This window comes from Notothenia rossii, assembly GCF_949606895.1.
Source record: "Notothenia rossii genome assembly, chromosome: 5".
NCBI lineage: Eukaryota > Metazoa > Chordata > Actinopteri > Perciformes > Nototheniidae > Notothenia > Notothenia rossii.
Genome location: NC_136903.1, coordinates 55,194,664 through 55,205,171, shown reverse-complemented (window position 1 = coordinate 55,205,171; position 10,508 = coordinate 55,194,664). Strand labels below are relative to the sequence as shown.

The 10,508-nt window shown below is 42.2% G+C and overlaps 1 long non-coding RNA gene across 1 annotated transcript; it reads left to right on the top strand.

The window, feature by feature from the left end:
• The first annotated feature begins 2,357 nt into the window (after positions 1-2,357).
• On the top strand, positions 2,358-9,906 carry LOC307041114. Its single transcript, XR_013808693.1, has 3 exons — positions 2,358-2,414; positions 9,097-9,165; positions 9,698-9,906. It is a non-coding gene; the product is annotated as an uncharacterized lncRNA (long non-coding RNA).
• Positions 9,907-10,508: the final 602 nt, after the last annotated feature.

The following is a 10,508-nucleotide window of genomic DNA, read 5'->3' as shown; positions in this document are numbered from 1 at the left end:
CTATTTTGGCTTCCCTCCACTGGCTTCCTGTCCATTTTAGAGTTCATTTTAAGATTTGTTTGTTTGTTTTTAAATCGCTTAATGGGCTGGCCTCTCAGTACATCTCCGACCTCCTACAGGTGTACACAGTGCTTGAATTGGAAAAAAAAAGGTGCCAGTACTCTAAATCAGCAACAAGTATTTGGCACAAAGTCATAGTATATCCTATAATGCTGGTGGGTTTGTCTCTTTACTGTATATTTTAGAATGGCTCACTGTAGTTAAACAAAATGACTCAGGGTGCATCTGAGATTAGAGGGGGTGCAGTGGTAAAGTGCTACTTTTATAAGTGGGGAGTGGACCTGACACCCTCTAGTCCAGGGGGGTCCGGGGGCATGCTCCCCCAGGAACATTTTTTTTTAAATATTGAAGTTAGATGCATCAATCTGGTGCACTTTGAGAGCAAAATGAAGAGATATATGGATACCTCTCAACATCCATAATGAAACAACTGTAAACAGATTTACTTTTTCTTTATGGATATAAAAGAAAGTAAAGCTTGACTCCTACTGGCTGGTTAAATGACTCCTCGTCCCTGAGGCCACTACCAGGTTTCTGTGCCATTTTGCTGCATTTATTTGTCAATAGCGTTGCTGCACAAAGTGATAGCCCTCTAGTTTAAATCTACTACCCCAAAAGAAACATATGGAGATGGGTTACTATTTTAAAAAAATTGCAAATCTATTTGGGAACAGTGGAGCCGGGCCTCAAATCCTATAGGGGGGTCCGGGGGCATGCTCCCCCGGTAAGATTTTTTTTTAAATGTTGGACTTAAATGCATCAATCTGGTGCATTTTGAGTGGGAAATAAAGAGACTACACCCATATGAAACAAAAATTTATACATTTAAATAATCATAAAATCATAAGTACATGGCCATAACCAATAACATACAATATCCAAAATGAAAAAACATTGAAACTTGTTTATTTATTTGTTTTTGGTTCATTTATAGTTGTGAGTGTGTCTGGGCTCCTGAATCGGCCTCTCCTGTCTCCCTCCTCTCCCCCCTGCTCCTCTTTGAGGCAACAGGAAAGACTAGTTTTAGCTCTCAACAAGTTTATCTTACCTTTTTTCACCTAGTTAACATTTTGTTTGTATTATTCATGCATATTTTACTAATCACTACCCCCTCAAATGGAAATATGTGTTTACATAAATGGTGACCGAACCGTTTGAGACCCACTGAGATAACTTAAACTAAGTTAACTATCTAAAGACTCAGAGAGTAATTTACCTCACCAGAGCTGTAGTTATCAGCCTCTCAGTCTGACAGCAAAGAACTCTCCCTCCACCTTGTTGTTGAAAAAGCTCCTTATATCCGTTAGCGCAGCTAGCTAGCACCAGATGCTAACAACAATACACGTAACCGGTGCGCGCGCTTTCTCGCTCGCTCGCGCCACACATACACCAACACACACCCTCCCGAGCTTGAATGACACACAGAGACCAATCGAGGGCATTAGTATGATCTGTATGAAAGTGGCAATGTCGGCAGGCCACGTCATGTAGACAGCCAGTCACCCTCTGTGAGGCAGAGTCAGACCCACATTTGCGCTGCGTTGCGTTTACAATATATACTTATATTGCCGGCGGCTGAGTACCGGCATTTTACTGAGTACCGGCACCTTGCCGGTACTCAGTAAGAAGTGCCGGTACCACATGGGTAAAAATCAGAAGTGCCGGTACTGCGTACCGGTGAGTACCGGCCCAATTCAAGCACTGAGTGTACACCCCCTCAAGGGCTTTGAGGTCGGCTGATCAGATGCTGCTGGTAGTCCCTAAAACCAAGAAAAAGACCGGTGGAGACCGAGCCTTCTCAGCGGTAGCCCCCAGGCTCTGGAACGACCTGCCCCCCCCACACTGAAAAAAAGGGGAAAGTGGGGTTGTTCAATTTGCAAATATGCAATTAATATATGAGACATAATTTATTCATGTTTCTCGTCGAAACATGAATCAATCATGTAGAACTATTTTAATCTTGAGGGCTGTACGTTGTATAAGTCTCAATCATGTTAAGAAATAAGAAAAAAGTTATGTTTATCTCTGTAACTCCGGCCACTGAGCACATACGTCAGCAGCTTGCTCTTCAGTCGATTACTCAGCTTCTAATTATTATTTACAAATATTTTATTTACAAATTAATATGGTCGGACTCAAACCCGTACTTTAATAGTTTCGTAATTGAAAATGAACAATATGGCACTTTAATGGACAAGATGTAAAGCAGAAAAAATGTCCAAAATATATTTATTTTTAAAAATGTGAAGCTTTTTCTTTTTTAAACAAAGGAGTGTGGGGGGGGGGGATTCCAGCATATTTTCTTCCCGCATCGGAGGAGTAAGCTGGTTCTGTCCCGAGAACATCTCTACAAGGTAAAAGTTATTTAAAGTTATTTAATGTCATCAAATGTTTGTCATAGTTACAGGTTATGACAAGACGCATTGTTTGCAAAAAGCAGAGTTCACATTTGCCGTTACAACGAGCAACTTAAATACAGCTGTCAATTTGTAAACATTGTCATTCACTGGTGTTAGCTAGGATAAAGCCATGAAAATCATAAGGTGTGTTTATATTGATTGACTTGTGTTTAGCGTGTTTTTATACTGTGAGTATTTGGAGAGCGTAAGTCCGGCAGTTGCTTGATTTACAATATTTAAAACTATGAACCTTGCCCAAAGTTATGTACATTAAACCGAGCTCAGTGGGGAGGGGGGAGTCATAGCCAATGGATGAGCTTGCGGTATGTTTGCATGTCTATAGGCTACGTCTTGTTTTAAATGATTGTTTCATGTCTGCTGTCAGGCGGTGTAGAACTTTACTGTGTCGGTCCGGCTCTGCATGTCTACTCTTGTGCCGACTTTTAAGGGCGCTGATGCAGGTTGTAGGCCCATGCCCGGCGCCGTGGGAGGGCCAGGGAGGGCCAGGCATACTTGTCAACCCTCCCGATTTTTGCGGGAGACTCCCGATTTCATTGACCTCTCCCGGTTTCCTCCCGGGGTCATATTTCTCCCGATTTCTGACAAAATCAGATTTACTCAGGACTGTTTCCACTCGGACTTTAATACAGCTACACCATTGTTTGGTTTCCATGGTAACACGTCTCTTTAGTAGCGCGCAACTGAAAGTCTGACAGGGTGAGGCAGATAGTCACAGAAAACAGAACAAGAATCGACAACTACTCTACTCTCTGCTCACTCCTTTCCTGCCCACACATATGCTCCATCAAGGATGGTGCTACAGGCTGCACTTAGAACTACAATGTTAATGTTAATATCTAACAGCTCCGGCGATAAACTAGCACCCCCCCCCCCATTTTGCATTCTGAATGGCTCCCGATTTCTGAGGTCTCAAGGTTGGCAAGTATGAGGCCAGGCCCTCCCATTTGACATTCCTGCCCTCCCCCAATAAACACTTTTTTTATTATTCATAACATTTTTTTTAAATGGTTTTAATTTTTTTAATTATAAATAGACGCCGAACTTTTATGCTACGATGTATGTGATGTCAGATAGTAACAAAAAAAGAATTGCAGGCTACGTCAAATAAATTCATGTGTGTTGTGATTTGTGATTCGTCCACATTTAGACCAGTCACAGCGTCACACTCTGCCGCCTATTCAGGATTTGTTTATTGTTTATTGTGCATTCTGTTAGAGATGGCAAATCCGGATCCTTTTATGGACTCGGAGTCTTATGAGTCAGTCATTGAAGAGATCCGGATCATACGAGTCATTTGAGTCATATGAGTCAGCATAACCAAGACAGTAGAAATCCTACCGGTGAAACCGAAAAGTTGTTGCATTTTACGAGCATATTAACATGATATTATATTAACCTCCGCTACACAGTGCCTTTTGCTTTAATAAAAAATGTTGATCACAAAAAAAAGGTCATTTTGCGATTTGGCGAATCTGAGTCTGCTGTTGACTCGTGCATGAGGACGAGTCTGCTGGATCTCTGGATCTGCTGCTATACGGTTACGGCTCTGAGTCCGCACGAGTCTGCTATGTTTTGCACAGTGAGTCAGGATTTGCGAATCTCTGAGTCTGCTGTTGACTCGTGCATAATATAGCGCGGCTCTGAGTCCCCACGAGTCTGCAGGAAGTTTCACTGATCCGCGTCCCCTCCCCTGAGCCAAACGAGAACTTCTGGAAGCTATCCTACTTGCTAAAGGGTAGGCAGATGGACTGGGGTAAGTTGTAATGTTATTTTACATGTTATAAAGAGAGTAGCGAGTGACGCAATTGATAGTTTTAATTTTTACGTCACACCAGGTGTAGGACTCAAAGGACTCGGGTTAATGGAGAGGGGAGACTCGTCACGACCAGCTCATTTCTAGGATCCGGGTTAACGATCCGGATGAATCAGGAATCGCCCATCTCTACATTCTGTAGACTCCCATTTCTGTTTGAATTACAAAATGGACATCAGAAATTGGCTTAAAAGGTCTAAGGATTTATTGAAACGAAATAGCGATGAAAGAACTGCAGCCGATGGTGCTGCTGGCGACCCTGCACCTGCCGTTGCAGCAGCACGCCTTAATGTCACAAGCTTGACCTTGGCAAACCCCGGGGCTGAGTTAGCGAGCCCAGCGAGCTCTTGACTCATCAACGCGCCCGCCACCAACGCTGTCCTCCGATGCACAGCTCCTTGTGCCCCTACCATCACCACCTGCGTTGCCACACCGTGTACCACACCCGCCATCCTCCTCCTCCTCCGTGCCGGTGCCTCCACTACAGACGCTACCTTGCAGCACATCAACAGGTAGGCTACTTTTGGGCCAGCAACTGCTCAAAGACCAACAGCCCCAGGTGATCTTGGGGTTAATAAACCAACCAGGTGAAACTGGATCGTTATCCAGGGAGATTGTTTTCAGGAAAGAAGCGCATTTTTGGCACTGCATGGTACTACAACAGGTCATGGCTTGAATATTTGTTAAAAGCAGATGCAGCCTTTTGTTTCCCTGTAGACAGTTTAAAGTAAATACGTAAACACGGAAACAAATAAGGAAATTAGTACTTTGGTGCACACAGATCAGCTGGCAGGGAACCGTTATTACGTGTCAGCTGTCTTTGATATTTTTTTATTTTTTTTAGCTGTCAACCAACTCCCTCTCAGAGGTGACCACAATTTACTCCACAGCATGTCCGAGTCAGGCAGTGGGCTCTTCCTATCGCTGTTTGAGTATACACTGCACAAAGATGCAGAGTTGGACAAAATAATGTTCTAAGTTAGCTCGGCTCATACTTGCCAACCTTGAGACCTCAGAAATCGGGAGCATTTCCAAATGCAAAATGGGGGGGGGGGGGGGGGGTTAGCTGTTAGATTAACATTAACATGCTTATTGTAGTTTTAAGTGCAGCCTTTACCACCATCCTTGATGGAGCATATGTGTGGGCAGGAATGGAGTGAGCAGAGAGTAGAGTAGTTGTCGATTCTTGTTCTGTTTTCTGTGACTATCTGCCTCACCCTGTCAGACTTTCAGTTGCGTGCGCTACTAAAGAGACGTGTTACCATGGAAACCAAACAATGGTGTAGCTGTATTAAAGTCCGAGTGGAAACAGTCCTGAGTAAATCTGATTTTGTCAGAAATCGGGAGAAATATGACCCCGGGAGGAAACCGGGAGAGGGCAATGAAATCGGGAGTCTCCCGCGAAAATCGGGAGGGTTGACAAGTATGGCTCGGCTGAGCGAAAGGATGCACCTGCAGTGCATAGTAATAAACCATGCCCAAGGAGGGCTAAACAGTTCATCGTCTCCGTCTCTACTATTTCTCTCCGAGTGCAACGATGAGGAAGCTGCCATCCTTACGGCCCGTCCACACTACAGCTTCAAAAAAAGCTTGCCGGCTGGCGTGTCTGAAGCTCGACCAACAACCAATCACATGAATCTCCCGCCCCTGACACACAAGCAGCAGTTTGATTGGCTAGAGCTTGTACTGGCATATGATTTGATTGGCTGACGCTTCCACCGAATGCTTCAGAAGCTTCAAAAGTTGAACATTGCTCAACTTTTGCAGCCTGAAACGCCAGGAAAGCCCCGCTCTGCTACCCACAATTCAGTTCGGCGAAAAGCGAGGCAACGTGACGTCACCCAATTCAAAGTGAATGGGCAGACGCGTTGGAAACCGTTTTGAAGCTGTCGAAGCTGTAGTGTGGACGGGCCGTTACCCAGTGTGTGCCTTGCTCGTGATTTACCAGTGTTTGTGTTGCCACGCAAACAATGTTTCAAAAGTGGTTTCTATGTTGCCCTTTATTTGTGTATGTATTTGCGATAAGTGTGTGTCTTTACGCAATGCTGTTGGCCTTGCTGTTTGGTATATATTGTGCCGCAGGCCCGCAGCACGTGACGGTTTTGTGTGCCCTCCCATGAAAATCATATGCCCTCCCTTTAGATTCATTCTGGCGCCGGGTCTGTGTAGGCCTACCTTACGTTAACACTAAAAACACCAGAGATTTTTTATACCTAAAACCGCCACCGGGGTCAAATTGACCCAGCATTAGAATGCATTGATTTTCAAAGTAAAAGTATTGTTTTAAAAAGAAAAATGGTCCTGTGGTATTGGTATTTTGACAAGCAATTTTGTTAAATTGTTTAGTTTATTAACGGTACAACATAGGGTTTCGTGAGGCGGTTGTCGTTGTTGGGTGAAAAGTAAACAACTGTTTGCTGCGGAGCACAGCAGTCTCCCGTGAGCGGGAGCGCGCTCCTTCACTACAGACTGTCGCTATCAATCTATCTCTCTCTCTCTCTCTCAATCTATCCCTCAATCTATAAGGAACTGCAGTAGACAAAAGGCGTTGCTATAGCAACACGTCATGTTTGTTTACACGCGAAATCAATAGCTCGAAAAGGGGTGGGGTCAATATGACCCGCTTGGCGGAAATAGGTATAAATGGCAATTCTTTTGCCGATTTCTTCAATCTGACTTCATATTGACCATTTTTTAACAACATAGGGTGCTACATAACACACTTTCAGGAAAAGTCACGGACTGGGAGACTTTAATATGTTATTGAAAAAAAGTTACATACAATAAAAAACTGCTCTGGGTCAAATTGACCCCGTTGGCGGTTCTAGTGTTAAGTGACCGTCTTTACCCATTTAAGGTGTTGATTGTTAAAGATACAATATTGTCTTTGGGACCGCAGTGTTTTCCCTAAAAAACTGTGTTTATGTCTTTGCTTTGATCCGCTCTGTGTTCATGTAAATACCGTAAATACACAGATCAAAACAGAGACACAATAGTGTGTGTGGGGGTGTGTCCCGGAAAGCGACACTTGATACTGGAAAGTGGAGGATATTAATGATTGTGTTACATTTTAGCAGCGGTGCACATACCATGAATATGGGGGACATGCCGGACAGATCAAGTAAGGGTTACGATCCACCCGCTGTGAAATGAACTTATCTTCCATATTTGCCATACACTTGTGTTTACGGAAGTTGAGATGTTTCTCGGTTGTGATTGGTTGTTCCTCTTCACATGACGAGCGGTGCGCGCTGCTGCAGTGCACGTCTCCATTGAAACCAATGGAAATGAGCTCGCAACGCTGATGTGTATGGCTCCGTACAAAGTTGTACTCATTGCATTAGTATCGGGCTACTGTAGCTTTTTACACTGGAGGCGCCCATCTCGGCCGAAGTCGGTTCATATTAACCTAAAGCAGGGGTCTGCAACCTTTTTGACCAAAAGAGCCATTTTGCTCCTTTTTCCCCAAAAAATTTTTTGTCTGGAGCCGCAAAACATATTTCATAGCTTGATAGCTAATAAAGTTGTATTTATTGTTATATCAGACAAAAACTACAGTTTTTTTTGCATTTATTAGGCTATTTATTACATTATATAAAACTGTTAACCTCTAATAAGAAACAAAGAACTCCTATAAGGAGAATTAAAAAATAATACACAGGCCTACTTTAAAACAAATTAAACACAGCACTTGGGGAGTCCTCTGCACATTTGAAGGAAAAAAAATATTATTAAAATGGGCCCACTTTGAAATAAATAAAACATATAGCTGCACCCTAAAAATAGTTAAAGGTAGGGTAGGTAAGAATGGAGAAACCAGCTCGAGTGCGCTAGAATTTGAAAATACACAACCGGAAAAAATATGCCTCTTCCTTCAGACTTCCTCACAGAGCCCCTCCTCCAACACACACGAACGTGCACATGACCAATGAGGGCACGAGATAAATGTGTGCACAGATGGAAGGCTGACAGGCAGGTAGGCCATCCAGTTATTTTAGCCGGGCCGGCTCAGATGATTGGTCGTGCTTTTTACAGCGCTACGGCTTCCAGAGATTAATTTTTGTATGTATTTATTGTCAAAGCATTTAATATATTCATTGCTATCGGGATGTTAAGAGCATTCCATGGAATATAACAAAAAGTGTTTTCTGAAATAAATTACATACCCCATTGAATTTTGACTGAAGATCGTCAGCTGTCTTCCTCTCCCTTGTTGTTCCCGTTGTTTCTCGATACGTAAAGGCTGCAGTGCAGCACCTTTGACAACTTACATCTACATATCAAACATACCGGTAAACCAGCATCGTTTGCTTTGAAAGCATATAACTCTGTCCACACATAATTAAATCCTGTGTTCCTCCGGTACTTTTCTCTGATTTATCCATAGTTCGCTCATCGAGCCGGGGGTCAGGTTATTCACCCGCGGGGAAAAGCCGCTCGCGTGGGACCGTAGCAGGATGTGACGCATATTTTAGGTGATCTAATTAAAACCGTTTTGTTTTTTATTTATGTGTCACAGTATCACCTCAAAATACAAGATACGAAACATTTTCAACCATGCAACAAAATATAAATAGTCCGACAAATACTTTTATTTTATTTCCTTCTTATTTTTTGTCTAAGCTCAAGGGAGCCAGAGCAGAGGGCTTTAAGGGCCGCATGCGGCCCGTGGGCCGCGGGTTGCCGAACCCTGACCTAAAGGTACATAATTAAATGGTAAATGTCGCCTTTAAGGAGAAGTACATTTTTGTTTTATTTGTGTGTGAATAATGAAATAATTTCAAATATGTTTTTCTGTGATAGGTAATTGGTGTGGAGAAGATTGACCTCAGCCTTGCTTTGAACATTGTTCCAAAGGCTCTGTAGTAAATGGTGACTATTCAAATGTTTTGTGTGATTCACATGACTAACGATAAAGCCTACTTCACAAAAGTGATTATGTTTTGTTTCTTGAAATGGCTGTAGAATGGGTGTTTCTTATATGTAGTCTTACATTACAGTAATACTTATTTTAAGTTGCTTTGGAAAAAAACGTAAACTAAATGAAATGTAATGTAGTCTAACCTGGTTGTTCGTACTTGATATAAAAAGTTATTCTCACTATGGAGCCAAAACAGGAGTAATGTGGTCCCTTTTCCGTGCTCTGGTCAATACATTTTGAATCAGCTGAAGCAACTTAACTGACTTTTTGGTACACCCTGATAATAAAGAGTTACAATAAGCTAGCCTTGAAGTAACAAATGCATGGACTAGTTTCTCTGCATCGTTTTGAGGCAAGCACACAACTACAATCATAACATCATTAGAAAATGAAATGATTTCATGCTTTTTATGACTGTGATATTTTGTTTTCTTTGATAAATGCAGAGTTTAAGCATATAACAACCCTGCCCCTCCAATCAAGATTTCTCTCTCAGCTGGATGTGCTATCTGACAAACTTCTGAAGGTTTTTGAGAAGAGAGGAGGACAGATAGGCCAGCGTCTGAACTGTATTATGTCAAACATGACTCAAGTAAGAATTAATTTTAAGGAAATTATACATCGAGTCAATAGTGTACACATTTCATTGAGCAAAACAGATTATTTCTTTTCTTATTCCCCTTCACTTAGGTTGATGATGTCGATTTAGGCCGTGTGTGTACCTCAATGAGAGCGTTTGTGGTCAGTGGAAGTAATATTTGACCTTTTGATTTTTTTGTTGGGCTTTAAAATATGTATTTATTGAAACACCACATAGTATATAGCCTAAACCCTAAAGTATGTGAACCTCCCTGTTTTTTGTTTAATAGCCAGACTACACTGAAAAGCTAGAGGGCTTTTAATTTAAAACGGATATAGGAAATGAAACATTTTTTATCAGGTCAGACAGGAGTATATCAGATAACAAGGAGGCCTAAAAGCAGTAGCGTAGGCAGAAATGTACTTTAGGGTGGGCCTGTAAAATATAGGATGGGCCAGATTTTTCTTTTGCGCATCAGAAGCTAACAACAATCCCCGCCGGTACCGGTGGCAGATTACTTTTAGAATACTTTTGGAATACTTTCTTTTTCCATAACAGATGGGTATGTTTTGGTGAACAGGAGATATGTATTTTACTGTTTTAATGGCTTATCAAGAGCACAAACACAACATCTTGGTGTCATTCTGGACAGCTCTCTCATCTGCACCACACATAAAAAACATCACTCGGACTGCATTCTTTGTACTGTCTTAA